Source organism: Corvus cornix, chromosome 12, assembly GCF_000738735.6.
Source record: "Corvus cornix cornix isolate S_Up_H32 chromosome 12, ASM73873v5, whole genome shotgun sequence".
Taxonomy (NCBI): Eukaryota; Metazoa; Chordata; class Aves; order Passeriformes; family Corvidae; genus Corvus; species Corvus cornix.
Genome location: NC_046342.1, coordinates 18,001,078 through 18,021,947, shown reverse-complemented (window position 1 = coordinate 18,021,947; position 20,870 = coordinate 18,001,078).

Sequence of the window (20,870 nt, the reverse complement as noted above, 5' to 3'; positions counted from 1 at the left end):
ACAGCAGGGCACTAAAAGCTTTTAGAGCTTCGGTCCAAGTAATTATGAGGTGTAAGGATTTAGTATGGCCCAAGAAATCAGGATTTGATCTTTCCCCTTAATTCGTGGATAATCCAAAATATGCTCATTCACACCTCTACAAATCCTACCCACTTACAGGAGGCAAAAGGAAATTTTCCTAAGGAATGGGATTATTGATTTTGTTCCCACTTACAGATCACTGATTTTCTGAATGCTGCAAAGATATGAATTATGAAAGCTGTACACCCACAGCCGAATTCCTTTCCAAGACAATTTATCCCTCATTCAGTACTTACCACCATTGCAGGCAATAAAAGCAATTTAAATTCCTCAAATTAAAGAGAACAGAAATTCTCCATGGGTCATTTAGAGATATGTTCAAAGTAGAGAGCTCTTTATGAGGCATAGGGAGACCTCTGGGATTGCACCAAATTGATCCCATATCACAAACACTTTAATTTAATGTACCTTTTCTGCTCACTTTTAATGAAGTGATTATAAAAAGGGCATCTCACTTTATTAAGCATTAACCTTGCTGGCTGTTGGGTAAATCAGGAGATCAAAGAACTTGAAGGTCTCTAAATCCAAGACTCGTTTGAAGAAAGGGCGTGTGTGACCATTACTAGTGACTATTATGACCATTATTAACTGAAATCTCATCTTTGCAAGAAGGAGGAAGGAATTTTGTCCTCCTAGAAAGTCTTTAAAGGAAGCCCACAAAATGTGGTGTCCAGACCTGATTTACAACAGGTTCTACCAAATAAATTTCAGTGTTTTCCGTGAAATTTGGTTTCTGAAGATGGGACAGAACCCATAACATTTCTGTCACAATCACACCAATGTGGAACCAAAAGTATATTTGCTTTGGATAAATACACCTATTTTGGGTGTATTTGGATAAAATAGAAGCATAATATTTAAAAAAAGAAAGCATTTACAATATGTTAATTTAAATAGTTCATGAGATGGAGAGTAAACAGCAAGAATCAGAAAAAAGGGGACAATAGACATTGGGAAGAAATTTTAAAATCCAGTATATTGGCATCTGAACTAAGGGGAAACAAACCCCAGGTCTTTACCTTAGAGTTCCTTGAATAGTTTAAAAAACCCAAAACCTAAGGCACAAATGATTTTTTTTAAACTTGGGATTTCAGTCAGTAGAGGATCCCCACTGTAGATCCTGGAAGCAGTGGAGAAGGGCCTCCTCTGACTCTGAATTCAAACCTGTCAGATCATTTTTGTCACTCCAAGCTGGAAAGTTCACTGGGAGATTCGGGCAGCTGGGGCAGAGCTGCCCTGTCCTGCGGCAGCCCCAGAGAAGCTTTTCCCAGAGCCCTGGGAAGGGATAACAGCAGCCTCGTGTCCTCAGGTGCCACAGGATGTCCCTAAAATTAACAAAATCTGCAAGAACATCCTTGAGAAAAGTTCTCAGCTTTGTAAATAGCAAGATTCAGCCACTGGCTGCCCATTCTGGGTCTGTGCTGGTCTAAGACAGAGAGAGAGAAAATTTACTCTGCAATTTTACTTTAATTTATTTATTGCAATGTTGGTTCTTCTCCTGCTGATTGTGGCACCTGGGAAAATGGGTTTGGACCTGTACCACCCCTGTTCACATGAGCACAAATTTCACAAAAGTACTAATTAAAATATGAAGTGCTGTGTGTTTAAAGGAAAGGTCAAGATCAGTGCAAAAAACCAAGCCCGCAAAAAAAACCCGAAACCAAAAAAAAGTGCCAAAAAAACTCAACCAAAAGGAAAAAAATATTATTCTTTGCTGAGGGTAGTTTGTCCAGAGGATCCTCCAGACTTTTGGCGGGGGAAGACATGCAGATAATCAATGTGATTGATAATGCAAGCTTCATTTATTAGCAATACAGAGGCACTTATATAGTATCAGTATATACGCTTGTCAGTTCTTGATTGGTTTAAGCTTACAAAAGCATATTCATACTTCTACATAATTGGGTTAGATAAAAGACTACATTTGGCAAGCTTCTATTATTTATGTTTTGACTTGAGAGATCCAAGATCTTCCTCCCTTCTCATGGTCAGTACATCTTATCAGCACAGCACTGTACCTCCTTAAAACTCCCGTTTGGTTCTCAGGCCTGTTTCCCATGCAGGCATTTTCTCATGGAGGCTTTTTCTCATACAGGCCTTTGCTTGCAGGCTTTTGCTTGTACAGTTCTGTTACTGATTTGTTTTATCAGTGATCCATGTCCCTGATCCTCTAACCATTCTCCAACAGGATCCCAAGAGGTGTTCTCTGAATGAGCCCATGGAATGCTGTCCCAAAGCCAAAGCCATTGGCTATGGATCTGCTGCCAGTTTGGAACTGAGAGCCTGAGATCTGTCATTAAGTGGTGACTTGACCATCTCGTTATCTGAATTTTATTATCCAGAGCAGGTCACTCTCACTTTTGTTCTACGTCCCATCCCAGCCACCACTTGCTGACAAATGTCTATGAATGCAAATAATCCATGTGAAATGCACAATGGAAAATAAGATATTAATGGTACTGAGTTCTGGACAAAGCTGCCATGTAATTAATGAGATTGATTTTTCTTTCCTGTGAGCTCAATTTTGTATTTAACAATAGTATCAGAAAATATTAATTTTGGAGAAACAAAAGAGGAAGCAAGGGGAAAATAGGAAAAGTGACAATCTCATTATTATTTGAAACAAATTTGATTTTGACAAGGGAAAAAACTTTATCCCTCTCAGCATTAACCATAAATTAATGGTTAATGTTTCAAGCAAGAAATCATTTTGATTAAGAACCACACACAGCAAAAAAAAATTAACAAAATAATTACAGCCTTTTTTATTCTATTATTAAGCAGTTAAAATTATGTAGCCCTTAAAATGTGCTGGCTTCTAACAAGTAGGACAAGGGGAAACAGTTTTAAACTAAAAGAGGAGAGATTTAGGTTGGATATTGGGAAGAAATTGTTCCCTGGGAGGGTGGGCAGGCCCTGGCACAGGGTGCCCAGAGAAGCTGGGGCTGCCCCTGGATCACTGGAAGTGTCCAAGGCCAGGTTGGACTGGGCTTGGAACAACCTGGCATAGTGGAAGGTGGGAAAGAGATGGGCTTTAAGGTCCCTTCCAACTTGTTTTTAATTTCCTTCACTCTCTTCCTTGACGTTACAGAAACCTGTGCAGCCATTTAGACTCACACTGCACAGGTGGATATTTTGTTGTCTTCAAGATGCTGATTTAAAGCTGATCAGTCTGTTTTCTTTTCACTTAATGGCCTTTAATTCAGCTAAAAGCAAGGTGTAGCCTCTCAGTGAGTGATTTAAGTACTGCAGAACCATTTATACACAAAAATAAAAGATCTGCTGATTCAAACAGTGGCAAAAATTCAACAGGGAGCGTTTTACACCAGCACAACTCCCCTTTTTCATCTTCCTACTGCAGTGCAGCTTTTGGTGAGTTAATCTTTCACAGAAAGGTTATGATTGATGCATAGGACAGAGCTACCAAAATCAGCTCCACCATCCTTAATAGTGTTATGAGAAGGAAAAGCGTATTTTCACAGCCTAGACTGTGCTTTTGGAACAGTTATTGATTTCTTCATTGCTTGTCTGGTTATTACTAAGTAATGATTCCTGTATAATGGGATTATGGAACCCACTGAACCTTGATAAGATTCTTAAATATCTCTGACAGAATATTTACAACAAGAATCAAAAGAAAATAAGCTGTCACCATGCAGAATGTTATCCACAGAGGTGACGTAATAAAAGACAATTTTTTTTGCCTTCCCAGAGCTGCGGAGCATTCGAGATTTAGCCAAAGTTAGTGCCAGCTCTGCTGTGGGAATTAACCTGGAAATTCCTACCTTGGAAAGTCATGAACAACACCCATATGGATCCAGGGAAGGAGGGCCACATTTTTTAAGCCCTAATGAAAAACTTGTGCTCTTATTTATTCTCCCTCCACATGTGGAGAAATGCTAAAAAAAAAGTTTCAGAAGTTCTGACCATGTTGAACCCCACACTTGAATATTTTTAAAGATGAGAGGTATCTGAGAGGATAATTAGCTGTTAATGCTGATATGAGGAGGATTCAAAAAGGGAGGTTTTGGGTATGGTTACAAACCCAGAAGTGGTGCTGGGAATGATGGAGATCAATCACCTGGATGCAGAGCAGTTCAGTTCAACCTGTGGAACTGTCTGGGGCTGGGATCAAGCCATGTGTGTTCTGCTCTGGAAAGGCTCTGGAAAGGATCAACTAAAGAGTGGAGAGCATGGAGAGGAGAGCAGGGATGCAGCCAACAGCCGCAAAATGTGTGTGAAAACAGAGCTCTCACAGCACTGAATCACCAGGGTCAAGGTGGAAACGTCCCCACTTCCAGCATTTCACCCTTAAAACTCCAAATGGCAGATTAGTAAAATTCCCACTCACAACTGGTACTCCAAATGAAGGGCAATGAGGGAAAACATCATTAGAAAGCATGGAAAATACATTTCTGGTCTATTTTTAATGTGAAATATTTAAAAGCAGATGTGATAAGCAGTTCCAGAGCAGTGATTTGCTTCATTAATGTTTGATTGGGAGGCAAGAAGTCCTGGCAGGACTGGGACATTGGTGCTCAGGGGAATGAAGTGACAGACACAACTGTCCTCACATATTCACACACATAACCCTCATGTATAATTACGAGAATTAAAATCTACATCATCCATGAATAGAAATCTTAAAATATTCTAATTTTTTTTTTTTTTTGGAAGAGCAACAACTTTGGTAAAAGTCTGTAAGTCAGACTAAAATATTCCCAAGAACATTTGCAATTCTCCCTTCTATAATTACAGTACCCAAACTCCAGGTTTGCATCCCATTTCCAGTCCAGTGGTGCATGAATTATGCTCATTAATCTTCTATCTGAGAGCTTTATTACTGTTTGCTAGGTGGGAATTGACACTGCAAAGGTGTTATAAATTAGAGGAGAGCACTGGTTAGAATTGCAGCTTTCCTGGGTCTCGTACTGAGTCGTATCTGACACCAAAACACCTGCAGAAATATCTGTGGTAATCTGCCTGCACCCCCTTTTAATAGATTTCTATTAAACCTTTAGTATTACATAAAATATTCATGTCTGAAATGTGGGACAACGTTTTCTCCCTGGAATCAACAAGTAAGTAACATTCTATCCATATTTGTTAGCAATGAGATTACTCAAAATTAGTATATTTGGGGAAATATCTGCAACTACTTCTTAGCTGAAGTCAGCACAAGATTCTACATTTGTGTTACAGATATTTTACTCACAGGAATGTTCTCAGAGGTGCACAGAGAAACCACCACCTCCTATTTTTAACTTTATCCCCATGCATTCCATACAATGAATTACAAGCCTCTTAATCTGACATTTCAGTAATAAAAGACCAGAGTGCAAGTAAAGAGCTACAAATTAATTCTTTGTCCAGACTGATGAGTATTTCCACGTGTACTCTGAAAGATCTCTTATCCAGAAAGGGTTTTTTCCACACAATTACAAAAACCAAGTTTGCCATAATTCTTTAACATTACTGATCTCTGGCTGTTAATGTTACCAAGAAAAAAACAATTTTAATTGGTTATTTTCTGAAAAATGCTAAATCAAGTCATCCCTAAAATATGAACAGTGGTAGCAGATTTATACAAACATTCCTTTTCTGGATGTAAATGCTTAGAAATTCCATGATTTATATTTAGCACCTCCCCTGGTTTTCTGGAATAATACCAGTTATTCCATCATGAAGAACAGGTTCACTTTCCTATTTCCTACTTTGTCATCTAATTCCAAAACACAAGCCTGGAATGAATTCATTATATGAATTTTCCTCTCCAGACCTTTTTCCTGTCGCGTATTTTTTCCCTGATCATTATAATTCATCTGAACATGACATTTAACTGAAATCTGCTTGTATTGGGAGAATGATTTATATTCCTCCTGCAAAAAAACACTTAGAATATTGAGAAAGCAGTGGTTGAAACACCCTGATTAACTGAGGCTTGCAGGGAAGGGTCTATTCCTTGGACAAATTTATGGGACAGGGAAGGCAACACGATCTTTACCCATTCCACACCATTGCAGTACCAGTTTCTAATATGCTGGAAGATTCAGGGGTTTTATTCTTCAATAAATCTTCAGTTTTTTGAGAGATGATGTCCCAAATTCCAATCAGTGGGTTTGATGGCTGGTGGGATTGCTCTGCCTGGATGAGGGCATCACAGCCAAGGCCTGGTGATGAGCCTGGGCCTTCCTTGGGGAGGTGTTACTCAAAGTGCTCCACCTATTTATGCCTTCCCCTTGAAAAATGGGAGCTGGACACATTTATTCAAGGAAAAGGCAGAAATGGGCAATAAAATCAAGAGAAATATTGTTTCAGTAACTACAGAAGAAGATCAGTTTTTTCAAGGAACACATCTAACTGGAAGAAATAGCGTTTTCTGCTGGCAACCTTCCTCTCGCAGTTCTCAAGGACAGAAGCCAAGCAATTCATCTGCAGATTTCAGTCATTAATCAAGACAGACATGATTGTGTAGAAAATGTAGTCTAGACACTGACAATCTTCTTTGCTTCACACAATGATGAAACAGTAGATCTAAAAATGTGTGAGCTGAAACCTTCAGAAATGAAGTGTGTCTAAACCAAGCATTTGGTGTTTCAGGTCAGAGACTCTTTATGTTCCCTTTCCTAGAAACGTGCGCTCTGCTTCCCTGGATTTACCCTCAGCTCCCAAACGGGACTGGCTGTTTTCCCCTCCACACGTGATGGCCACGCCACCAGCCCTAAAGGCTTCCATTTTGGGGTATGATGAACTATAACACACAAAGGAATTTGTCATCCATCTAGTTTGCAAATATTTGTTTTCTATCTGCTGTACAGAACACTTCCCCCAGTTTGAACTTATCTGTCTCATTAAGAGGGAGAAAAACTGAGATTTTCTTGATTGCTGATTTCACAGACTTATGAAAAATGCCAACATTTCGCATTAGCAGCAAAATATTAAACAGATGCTGATAGGTGTCCTGTCATTTTGCATGGTTGAGGCACTGGTGTCTCAGCCACCCTATCTAGAAATCCTGAGTCTGTATATAACCTCCATAACCAGCCCCTATACCCAGCACTATTTCACAGATTATGAATGAGCAGTTCTGGTCACCTAAAAGCCCTGTGAAATAGGAGTTCCCTGACAGCTGAGCAGGTTATCACCACTGCACAGGGCTTTACAGCTGATATAAAACATGTTCTGCCAAACCACATCCAGTTCAAGACAAAAGAGCTCTGGGGATTTTCAGCACTGTGAGGAGGTGTACAGAGCACTGCAGGGAGCTGGGAATGGCTTGGAGAACCTGTCCTGGAGCCCAGCCCACCCTGCAGAGCTGGTGCTGCTCACTTGGGCCACAAGTGCAGCAAACATTTTTATATCCAGGGCTTCAGATGTAAAGCTGCTCTAGAGATGTTTCTGACCCATGGAAAAATTATGTTTGCTGGCTTGACATATTCTAAAGAACAACAAGAATGAATGGGGGAGCGGGAGGAAATTAAATCAGAGATAAAATTTATGTAATCCTTTTCCATTTGTATCAGCTGAAAAATTCATGTATAAGCATCAATACGTAAATCAATATATAAAATAATCCCTCCTTGATAGGTTCTTGAGAATTAGATTTTGGGACAGGGCTCCAGCAGAGAAAAATGAGAGGAAGTGAGTCTGGAAGAAAGGATGAGAAGAAGAAAGCCCAGAAAGCCACTGCCACTGAGCTGAAGGGTGACAGAGACACAGACTTTTTGCCAGGGCTCTTGTGTGAAAAGGACAGGACTTGATTGCATAAATATTTAAATTAAGACCAGGAAAACCTTCAGCATTGATGTTCTAAAAACACAAGTCCTTACCAGATTTTTGCTTTTCAGAAACTAAATATGTCCCTCAGTTACAGAGACGAGCCCATGGCAGATTGCAAAGTATAATCTTCATGTATTTAAGATAAATTTAGTTATTTAGATACAATTGCGTGATGCCAGAGATGTTTTCCCATTCTTTTACATCTCCTTTTGCAAGTGACAGTAGATTTCAAACTAGAAATCTTTATGAAATGTGATGCTTAAAGATGTTACTTGAATATGCAATCACAATGCTCTTAATTTGTTTTCGGACTGAAACATTTCACACATTTCAAAGCAAGCTCTGGTTCTATCTGTTAACCAGAAAACTCCTCCTGACATGGTGGATTTCCCAGAAGAATTATGATCAGTGGAAAATGAATTTAGCACAGACATAATTACAAAGTAAGAATTCATCTTGTCAAATCGTGTTGAGATAAAAAAACCCCAACGACTACACAAAACTAAAAAAACCCAAGCTTAGAAAGTTGCTCAATCAAATGGGGCCTTTGGAATCCACTTCATTCCAAGGAAACCATCTTCCACAGATATTTAATGACCTCTCTCAGTTCCCATATAAGTGGTGAGCAGAACCTTGGATAGAATATTGAATAGAACACCTGTCAAAACCGGTTTTATCAACATAAATCCACAATGTGAAGTTTCTACTTTTGTGTAGAGCCATACCATAATTGAAGGCTACTCCTTGGATAGCCAGGAGAATAAAAAAATACACTACCATAACTATTTGTTAGTTATTTTGCCAGATAGTTTTTAACCAAGATTCCAAGGATGAGTAGCTTTTTTGACTTAGGAAGTCATCAGTCACTCCAAATATCAAGGTCCGTAATTCCAGCAAGTAAATTCCTCATTAGGATTTTTACAGCAGACCTGTAGGGCTGCTTTAGCCTCTAACCAAGATATTTAACAGATTTCCCTTCTTTAAACATACATTAGTTGTTACATTATAATAGCTGCTATATTTTCTTAAGGCTCAAAAGAAATCTCTGGAGAATAATGTTCATTATGATGAAAGAATTTCTGGCCAGCTTTAGGTCAAGCTCTAGGATCAAGTGCCATGTTTGGGTTTAAATCAGGTCCTCTTCAGCAGATGTATCTCACTTCAATTATTCTTTTGATTTTCCAATAAAGAAAGATGTAAACAACAGGCAAACCCAGTTCCATAACACTTCTCTGCCCATCTTTAAGTGCCTTTCCATTTGTTTTTTCTTCCTTGAAAACATTAATATATATTTAATAAACCCCAAACCAATCCAAAACTTAAAGGGAAAACATCTTTGAACTAAAAATCTTATTGGTACATCTTACTGTCATTGCAACACAAAATTTGGAAGAAAAAAAAATTCCTTGTTTCCACTTAAGTCTGAGTTGAAGTAACATTTTTAAGATCAGAAATGTTTTAGTCACTTGCAATAAATTTTGCTTAAATGTGGGGAGACATTTCCCAATTTCAGAACAAGAAGAACAAAGTTAAACCCTTCAGCAGAAATTGGCTGATATTTGAATTTGCCAATGAAATATCAACAGGAACCCAAATATTTGAAATTTTTTAATGAAAACTTTAAAAAGTTGGTTACAGTAATAAATTGGGCTGGCTGAATGTTCTGGTAAGTGGAACAATATAAATCAGTATTTTGGATCAAAATTATATACTAAAAATCCACTTTTAAGTTGAGCTTATCCTTGAAATAATTGAAGCTGTGGCTTAATTCTGAGCAGGGTTTTCCAGCAGCCACCCCAGAGAGCTTTGCGCCCATTCTGCCTCTGCTCCCCAGCAAGGGAAACCTCAGAGAATTCCCAAGTGTTTCAAGCCTGAGCTTCACAACATCAAATATTTGTTACTTGAATGCATTTTATTCACATTTCATTTTATTACACCTTTAGAACCTGATCAAAGGTAAATAAAATAATAAACAAGAGATGCAGAGCATCCAATTTCTGCTATTCAAAGTTCTGGAGCAGTTCTGGTTATTGCAGGGTAATCAAAGTTACCACAACATTTCAGAATTGTTTCTGAGTTATTTAACAGGATAGGATAAAACAGCAGCACTTTATCCCAAAAAACAGCATCAGGAGGGGAGCTCCTGCCAATCCAGCCATGGAATCCAGATGTTTTCCAGAAAAGCCCATTCATCTGCTCCTTGTCCTGGCATGATTAAAAATAAATTTGCAGTGCAGAAATTAATGACTGCAGAAAGCTCCAGAGGCACAAACCAAAGAGCCCTCACATCACTGCAATAATAAATGGAGCCCTAAGTGGATAACATGGATAATATAGATCCTAAAGCAGCGATCTAACAGCTGCTCAGGGGAACAAATTTTATGGGGGAGAGAGGAGGAGGATGTGATCCCGGCTTGCAAAGCCATAAACCATAAAAAAAATGGATCAAGGAGTCATAAATGCGACATAAACAAGGCAGGTGTAGAACTGCTGCTCCTTCCTCCTGCAGGATTGGAGCTGGGCTGCAGTTGGTGAATTGAGTAAAAGCAGTGCAGCACCACGGACCCATCCATCTCAGAAAACGTCTTTTTCCACAGGGTTCTGTATCCCCTGACAGATGCTTTGTCACAAGAATCCCATTACATGCACTGTGCAATTACAGCTCTTTTCTCTAGTTTTCAAAATTACATTAATTTCTTTCCATAAAGTGGAACACATCCTGAAGGCCTTGCAAATAAAATGTCTTTCTTCTAAATAAATACCTCCCTGGAATCTTGCCTAGATGCACCTGGAATAAAGCACAACCTTGTTCAGTGTCTGCTTAAAAATACAGAGAATGGTATATAGATAACATAACAATTTTACATTTTTTAGTGGTTAAAAAGAAAAAAGAGAAGATAATTTAGCATTGCTGTGTTAGAAAGGAATTGTTCCCTGTGAGGGTGGGCAGGCCCTGGCACAGGGTGCCCAGAGAAGCTGGGACTGCCCCTGGATCCCTGGAAGTGTCCAAGGGAAGCTTGGATGAGACTGGGAGAACCTGGGACAGTGGGAGGTGTCCCTGCCCATGGCAGGGGTGGCACTGGATGGGCTTTAAAGTCCCTTCCCTTTCCATCAATGTTTCCTGTTAGAGGGAATGAACTCTTGCCAGGATCCTACACCAAAGCTCCAGTGCAATCCGCATTCCCCATCTCACCTCAAGCCTTCCTCAGCTCATGATCCTTATTTCCAGCTGTTTCCAGCCATGACTTGAGCGTAACCTCAGCAAGAATTAACCATTGTGGCTGCACTTGGAGGACAACCATTAACTGCTCAGCTTTAGCCCTCAGGCACGTGGCCTTTCCTTTTAATGTCTTCCCTTCTCTTTCCACAAGGAATGGATTAACGAGAGGCACACCTTCCCTTTTCCCAGCAGAAGCAACTCCCAGGACCATCCTATTACTGCTCCTACAGCCCATCTTTCACACCAGCCATCATAAAAATTTCATCCTTTCCCCATTTACTGCAGGCTGATGTAAAGATTTACAGCTGTGTCTCTATAACAGAGATATTAACAGAGAGCTGCAAAGACATCACAGGGGCTGAGCCATCCATGCTTTACATCCCATTTTGAACTGAAAAATACCTCTGTTTTTAAATCTATCAGTGCTCTTCCTTTAGGAAAAGGAAGGGTCTTAATCCATGTTCTGAATGTTCATAAATCAAAATGGAAACACTACAATAGTTTCATAAATTCGAGCATTTATACACAGAAATATTTCTAGTCACTGATAAAGAGATATTGGTGCGTTTAACATTATTGTATTTATACTAGAATAAAAATTCTAAAATATTAGGAAAGAATAAAAATGAATGTTGGTGGAGGGAAAATTATTTTAGCTCTTCCAAGGCTTTTTTTTTTAATAACATTGACGACCTTACTCTCTATGAGTGACATATTACGTGTTTGAATTTTAAATAAATGCATTTAAATAAAAACAGAACAGGTATGGATTGGGTTTTGAAAATGCTAGGAACACCTATTCTGACACTTCCAAAATATTTCTAATTCTTGCATTATATATTTGACAAAATTAATGCTCCCTTAAATTAAAAATTCCCTTTCTGAATGAATGAAGCATCCCTGACCAGGTTTACACCCAATCTGCTGACTATTGGTCCCAAGTTTTTGAAATTTCCTTTTAAACAGGTTCTAACCACCACATCAAAAAGAACTGATTAATACCTGGGAGAACAATTGCCATCATTTCTCACACAATGCAACCATTTGAAAGTAGGTTACTGTTTTTTTCCTTTCAGAACTTGCCCAGTGCTCAATTCCAGGAAGCCCAAAGGAGCTGGGTTTGTTGCTTTGTTAAGAACCAACAGCACTCACAACCTTTGGGCCAGCTGAGGAGGAAACCTTCCAGGAGGATTTGTGGGGTGAGGAACTGCAGCACAGGTGACTGGGAGAAGAGTTGGATCCACTGGAACAACTGGAATACAACTCCACCTATAAACAAGAGAAATTCAGATCCTCTGAAGATGAACAGAGTTTCTTCTTTCGACACTCAGAGCCTCAAACAAGCTGAACAACGTGGTGAAAAAAAACACAGCAGGGGTTTAAGGGGCAAGTTTAGGAACAAGGTTCAGAAATTGATGGTTTGTTGGGTTTTTGACTTAAAACAGCTCTTAAGGACAGCATCTTAAAATGCCTGTTGTTAAGTCTTGCTAACATGCTGGACTTGAAAATGTTTTCTCCATTTTCCTCCGGTTTCCATCACAGATCCCACTCCTTTTACACATCAGCTGGGCAAATTTGCAACCAGCAAAAATCAGCATCAGGCTATTGAGAGGAAAGAAAGAGCAAGGATTTACAGGAGCTACAGATCCAGCACTTAACTCTTCAAAATAACTCAGTTTTCTTCTCTATCCTTCTTTCTCCAGTTCATAGAATTTCGCACATGTTCTCCTATTACCTGGTGAAACTTAAAATGTCTCCATACCAGCATCATTTACACTGCTGGCTGTATTATTCTTCTTTGGCCTAAAAGACCATTTTCATGGCTGTCCCAGTTTTCCTGAAGTCTTTGCTGGAGCATTCTGTGAAAGAGCAACAAACTCCCAATTCTTCAAAACTCCAGAGATGTTGCACATTAAAAAATTATATGTGTTAATCCATAAAGTGTGAAAGGGCTGATGAAACAGACTGCCTTTTTCTGGGACAGTAATTTTGCTCCATGAATTATTTATCAAGGCCCACGAAGCAGAAGCAAAAAATTGGAAAGCACAGAGCTTACCTTATCACTCATCATCTTGCAAACAGCCACAATGAAACCATAATCATTTGCTACATGCTGGGACATCAAAGAACAATGTAATATCCTGGCATGTAAAAATGTATTTTAATATATTAAAGAAATTAGTCCCTGGTGAGTTTCTGGGTTTCTTTCCTCGGAGAGCCAATACCATTTTTGCTGACAAAATGAGAGTTTCCTCAGAGCTGCCTTGCCAAGGAGAAAAGTTGGAAGTGAGATGTAAAAAGTTGACTCTGAAGATGATTTCAGGCTTGTGGTAGGCAAAGAAAGGTGAGCTGGAAAATGACTTCCCAGAAGTTGTGCAGCAAATGGCCACAGCTTTTAAGCTTATTATTGATATATGATGGAACCTGCTTGAGGGAACAAAATTAAAACAGTTTATCAGGGTTTGGATTTGGCTTTTATTTTTTTGGTAATAACTCAATTCTATACTTTTTGTGTTAAGGAGGAAAGCTGAAAACAGCACACAGACTGTGCATTGTTATTACAGATCCCTCTTTTTTGTGGCATCTCCAGTAAAAATTACAACCTGGCAAACTAAAACACATCTGGGTTGGTTGAATTTTTCTATCTACATTGCCTGTTGTTTTTTCCCCCACAGTTCTCAGGTTGGACGTTCCTGGATACATTTCTTATTATTCTTGACTTCACACTAAAGGGACGGCTGGATATCCTAAATATAGGCCCAAACAGGACAGAGAAATGCTTATTTTCATACAACTGGCTACCTGAACAAAAAAAAACAACCTTATAATGCTTCTGTATTGGCTTTACAGTGAGCTGGAAATGCTCTCCTGTTGATAATTTCTGAATCAAGAAATACAAATTTGGCAATGCCCAAATATCTCATGGAGGTGTGCTGATTTTGCTTTAGAGACCCTGAAAGTATAAAAAAAAAATCAAAACATCCAGATATGCCATTTTATAAATAAAATTCTTGAAGTAATTACAAAGTCTCTGGGTTTGTAAGGATATTTGCTGGGCTTTATTAAGCAAGCTGGCAGAGGAAAAGAAAAAAAAACCTTTCATACTCCCAGCCAATTTTGGGATCAAGGATGTGTTAACTGCAGGTTTTTCTGTTTGAATTTCAATTCACTACTTATAAAAGTCAAGAAATTCTTTTTTTTCTAATATATTCCTGAATACAAGGTACCAAAGAAAATAGAGATGACATAAAGCTGATATAGTTCCATGTTTGGAAGAGGCAAACTTAACAAATTTGGTTCCATCCATTAAATTCAGGGTGAACAGCAAAGTTTGCTGGGACTGTGTCCCCTCCATGCACTCAGATTTGTCACTGTCACACTCACTTGCAACTCACTGCAAGAAATGAACCTGCCCACAAAGAAAAGAGAAATAAAACCTTCAGCTGTGCGTGGCTGAGAAGCTGGATAGACCCAAGTGACACGTTTCACTTCCCTCCTGTCACAGCATCACCAGCACAAGCCCAAAAAATCACATCTTGGGCTCAAAGTGGGTGAAAGGAAGAAAGAGAAAGGACAAACTTTAGGCAAAAGTCCATATTGGATTAAGGAAGGCACAGTTACAACTCAATCAACTGGAGGAGAGCTAGACTTGGCCCCAGCCTGAGCAGCCCAGGGGGAAAATATGAAATAGTTCTTTTAAGGCTGAAACTCTTGGCACACACAACAATCATTTCACGTCTTTGCATCTCGTTTTTAAAATTGAATTTATCTAAGGAAAAAACCCTTCAAACACAAAGATAAAAAGCTGCCCAAACATCTGAGACTCTTCTGCTTGTATCACTGTACAACAGCCACACCTTGAACATTCCCAGGCTGGGGATTGCAGGGGTTGCAGCCACAGCTGCCACAGACAGATGCCCATCTCTTGAGAGGACACCTGGGCATCAAAGGGGACTGTGATCCTACCACAGAAATATCCAGAAGTAAGTGTGGCATTTTTAAAACTCTTTGTCGTTTTAGTTTTGTCTCATGCTTCAGAATGCTGCCTGTAACGAGAGGAAACTAATTAAAATCACCTCGGAATTACTGAGCACAAGTTCTGCCCGACCCTGCTGAGCTGTTAAGGCAAAGCTACCAAATTTCCTCTTTTGGAGCAATGGTAAATATTTATAGTTATCTTTAGAACCCCGAGTTTTTCTTGAGATCAGTTTTGCATTGCAGTCACCCCTTTGTGCTGGCAAGGACACAGCTCTAAAGCCACCCCAGTGGAATACAGCATTCCAAAGTGGATTAGAGCAACTGCCAGGGAAAACTCTCCTCCAGCACATTCTGCAAGCTCATCTATCAGCTCCGAGACGAGGCTAACATCACACTTAACCTTCCTTTGTCATTTGTGCCGTTCAGGAATTGTTTGCAGCAGAACTCCAGGTGTCATTCCAATGGGGACTGTCAGCCTGGGACCCAGGAAAATTCCTGCCAAAACGGCCCTGCTGCTCCCTGCTACCTTCTTTCCACAAGATCCCTCCTGCAAAGCTGCTGATGAAGTTGCTAAAGGTTCTCATTAAGCACTGACACGCATGACAACAAAATTGTGACAACTCAATGTCGCAGCACATGAACATGCCATCAATATTTCCTGACACCAAACCAGAAAAAGAAGGATCTCCTGAGAAATACACTTCCAAAGAAGGAGCAGTTCTGAACCATTTAAATTTCAGAAATAAGCACAATATTAGAAAAAACCACTGGAAAATTCATCTTCAACAGCAAATTGATCATCTGCTTGTAATCTGACAAGCTCTAAAAGCCAAACTGTCCAGTTAATGTGATGAGTCCAATAACTTATAGCTGTACCAAGATAAAACTGTGGGGAAAAGCTTTGAGTGCTGCTTTAAAGATATTTAATACGTATATCCACCAGTTATCTTAACATTCCCTTTTCTTATCTTCTGCTGGGTCATCCCCTTTTTTCCGTAATTGTTTGGGTATTTTTGCATTTACTCTTTGATTCTAAATAGATATTTAATGTTCAGAGTTGTGGAAAGTGTCCCTACACCTGTTCAAACCTAAGTTGCAGTAGTTTTACTCCACACTGATCCTCGTGCATCCCTTCCAACTCAGGATATTCCATGATTTGGAGAACCCACTGTCCATTGGAACACAGAGCTACACATTTATATGTTTTTAATCAATGCTGTAACATTTGTTTTTCCTTCCCCATCATCAACTGAACTTTGTTAGTGTTGCACCCTGCTTGGTGTTTTGATTTCCACCCCATATATTTCACCAAGGATTGTGAACCACTTATTCCTAAAAAATGAGCAACATTTCCCACCAGGCAATGACAAAATGCACGGAGACCTATTTTAATTGCCTATGAATATTCAAACCCTCATTATTGTTCCTAGTTTATAATTATCATATTCCCCTGACAGAAACATGCAGCACACAATAAAAAATGCAATCCATTAAAAATGTTGACATTCATGTTCAACAGTTTTCCAGGTTTTTTTTTTTCTTTTTTTATTAACTTGCAGCCTCTTTATCTTGGCTATTAAAATCATTCCTGGAAGGTTCTTTGTTCCAAATTTAGCACAGTGTATTCCTCCTGTAAAAAGAGTTACAACAGTCTGGATAAGCATTAACAGAGTTGTCTGTTACAGCATCCCTTAAAAATAACACAATATCATAAAATTATCTGCGATTCTCTGGAAATCCATGTTTCAGGAACAGAGATTCTCATCTGCAGCTGAGATTCCTGCCTGTACAGCTCACTGGCCCACCAGAGTCCAGCTCCTAAAATCTAAAATAACTCAGAAATCAGTTCTATTTGAGGTGCCCTCATGCACCTGAGGAAATGACTGTCAAAGCTGCCCTGAAAACTGAGCTTTAATTGTTTAAGTTGTCAGTCTTGGTCAATTTTGGGGTTGTCACCCATCCCTGAAGAAGCTCCTTCCTCCAAGAATTCTTTCACAGGCTGGAGTGGAGGAAACAGCTGTTTTTCTGTGGTGGGCTTGGAAAACGAGGATCAAATCTCATCACCAAGAGCTTGATCCAGGATGCATTGGATATCCTGAATCTCAGACTGCAGGCAGGAAGATTTGCGGGATTTACAATCTGTCCTTTGGAGCTGGATTGTCACAGCTCAGGCAGCTGAAAATGGGGCTGCTGAAAGCAGGGAGGAGTATGGATATTGAACAAAAACTGGAAAAGTGATTAATGGCACAGACAACAACCTGTGGTTGCTTCTAAATCACTGGAAGCCTCAAATCCCAGAAGCACAGAAGGATTTGGGTTGGAAGGGACCTTAAAGGACATCTCACTCCACCTCCTGCCATGGGCAGGGACACTTTCCACTGGATCAGTTTATTCCGAACCCTCCTGCAGCAGCACAAAGTACAAAATAACTGCAGCACCATGTATGATGTAACTGAAGGTGCATCAAAACATAGACCATTAATGGGAAATATTATTGGGGGCAGACCATGGCAAACACTCAATAAAAGGAGTTAGTTCTGCCACGTAAGAAACAGAATAAACTGTGTCTTATTCCCCAGCAAAAGTTGGAATTTCCATTTGCAAAACATAAGGAAGGAGTAAAGAGCAGGAGTGGTATTTCTATTGCACTGAAAATGAGCTGTTCTGAACCAAAATTAGAGTCACAATTTGGAAACACTGGACGTGGTTACTGCAATATTTCTAGGATCCAAATTAGGATGCATAAGTTCAGGCAGTTCTCCCTGTAGTCTAGGTTTAGACAGAAATCAGACTGTGACCATTATTTCCAGTCCAATAAGGTGAATCAAATCATGCCAGAATACTAAACTGGCTAATGAAAAAGGATGCAGAGTCAGACAGTGATCCATATTTAGCACTGATAAAGCAGAGGATGATACCAGTGAAGCATGAATTAACACCTGAGGCGTTTTATTTCACTGAAAATTGAAAATTATAATCTTGCTATTGTTAAAGACAGATGGCAGAGCTAGAGAAAACAGAAATCCAAAGCAGCAGATGTGGCGAAAGGAACAAGGAAGGCCCTGCATTTCAAACAGAACTAAAATACCAATTTATCATGTCATTTCTGCTGAGTTCTTCTAAAGGAGAATAAGGCAGACTGCCTCATATTTCTTGAGCGAAAACAAAGCAAACTCAGAGAGGATTTTTCCCTAAACAGACTTCTGGGATGCAGCAACCACAAGGAGGGAGGAGGCACAGCTGACTTCTGGTCTCAGGAACACTCAAAGAGAATTCTGAAACTCTGAAGTAGGAGAGAGTTTAAAACCAAGGGTCAGAGTTTTTAAGAGGTTACTTTTCAGACCTTGAAATGAATTCACTTCTTTTTTTTAAACATGGATAGTAAAAGTCACCAAAATACTTCTAGGAGACAACAAAATCCTATGGGTAGTGGGAATTGGAATACTGAACAAGGCTCTTTATAAAGTAATACATCTTTATACTAAATAAAACACTGGGGATTTCTTAAACATTGCACAACTTATAAACCTTTTGTGGTCTTTCTTGGCCTTCTTTTGCCAAGACCATGGCAAAAGAAGATTTTTAGGGTAGTTTAGTAGATGCTGCACAGAAAGTTCTCTTTGACTCATTTCTTTAGGACCAACCTGAATCCAAGCCCGTTGTGAACGGGATCTCTGATGTGGGGACCATCAGGTGGATTCTCCACTCAGACACCTGTGTTTGCTCTGATTTTATTTATGCACAATTGTCTTGCCTTTTTTAATGGGGTTTCTGCCAATGTTCATCCATCAACCAGCCCACAGCTGCCCTCCCTATCAGCCACTCCTGCATGGGTACCAACACAGTGACACTGGCAGTGACAAGCACCATCTCTGGTATTTAGCTACTGACCTTCTCTTTGATAAGACAATAAATCTCACTAAGTGCTCTTTGAGCAACCAATTGATTCATTAACTAGTAATAAATGCTTTTAAAATGCAAATTAAATGCCAATCTAACCCACCCATTTAAAATGTTACCCCTGTTTTACAGGTACCAAAGTGCACAATTTGTGTTTCTGTGCTACGTGTAAGCCTAGGTTTGAAATAAAGGTTTGTCACAGAAACACTCTGAGGGGTTGTTGTGCACAATTTCTTTATTATTTCTATCTCAGAGATAGAAAAAAGGGGACTAAAATCCTATTACTAAGTGAATATGTCCCCTGCAAGCACAAGAAACACTGACTCAATGCATTTCTTGACAGTCTCAAGATATTGATCATCTAATTTGAAACAACCCCCCAAAACAAATCCTATGAAAACAAACAAAAAACTCCCAATCCAGTCTCAATACATCAAGTGAGAAAGAACAAGTGGAAGATGGATCCTAATTCAGTTGCACAAGTTTAGATCTGCCCCGTGTCCCTTTCTCTCCAGCTCCCAGGAATGGGATGTGAGAGCAGGGTTCTGGGAAAACTGATCCCAGCACTGAGTATCTCCCTTTTTATTAGTAGTATTATTTTATTTTAGCTTTTGCCTAAAGCAGAGCCAAAATCTCTTTCCTTCCATAGGATTCTCCACCTTCTAAGAATGGAAATCTATGAAAAGATCAGAGCTGGGAGACTCTTGTGCATTTATTCCTGGAATTCAGTGCTTGTGGTGCCAAGGGAAACAAGGAAATGAACCACAGATGTGGGTACTGCAGCTCAGCTGTGCCCCACCAGAAAGGCCCCTCACATTCCTGTCCTGAGATAAACAGTCATCAAAGGCTGATCAATCACTGCAATGATTATAAAAGCTCAGAAAACTTGAATTAGAGCTGTTGAAGTGGATCCTGTAGGATTTATCTGAATAATTTCTTACCCACTGGTGATCTCATAAATTTTTTGACAATAACGTTTTCATGCTACTTTGCTACTGCTTAGCTTTTCAAATAGTACACACTGAGTAAATTATTTACTGTTTTTTCCAGCAGCTAGTGAATAATTTTGCTTGGAATAATTGTTTGCATGAATTGGTCTGCTCTGCTGGAAGGTTCTGTGCCTGACTGTGACCCTCTGGGACGCTTCAGGGGGTCTCCCTGGGACAATGACACCACCTTTATGTAATTAATAGAGATCTGCCTTGGAGGACAGTGATGTCATCATTTTCTTTAAACAGATTAGTGATGGGTTTTTCCTGATAGTCCAAAAACGCAACCAAACTGTTAATGAAGGCAAAAAAGTAAAAATATCAAAATAAACCCCAAAAAACTTCTGATGCATCACTCTCTGAACAAAGCTTTGGCATCAGCAGCAGCACTGCTGAATCATTTCCTGATGAGGCAAAGGCATCAAGGGATGGGTGAGTGGGACACTTGAATTTTTCTCCTGTCACCTTCAAGAATAAAAATCTAACATCTATAGAATAACTTTATACCCCACTGCCTAATATGTCTATTGGCATACAGCAATAATTTATTCAGCACAAAAAGGAAAAAAAAAATAGTCAATTCATTAGGACTTGCTAATGAATTTGTTACTTCCCAGCAGCAGGTGCAAAGCTACACAACACTGATGCACACCAAGGCTGGCAGGCTCCCAGTTCATAAATTATCTGAATTAGTCTGGACACTTCTAGCACATCTGGAGCATTTAGAATTTACCCTGGAAGTTACACTTCCATCCCCAGACCCTGTTAGTGTGTTTATGAGGACTGCCAAACATGCACCAGTGAGAGTCAGGTACTGCAGCCCAGGATTCACTGGTGAACTTGGAAGAAGAAAACCAACCAAGAAAAGGGACTGCACATTTAGAACATCACAAAGTGAATTTTGTATTCTCTGTTAGCACAAC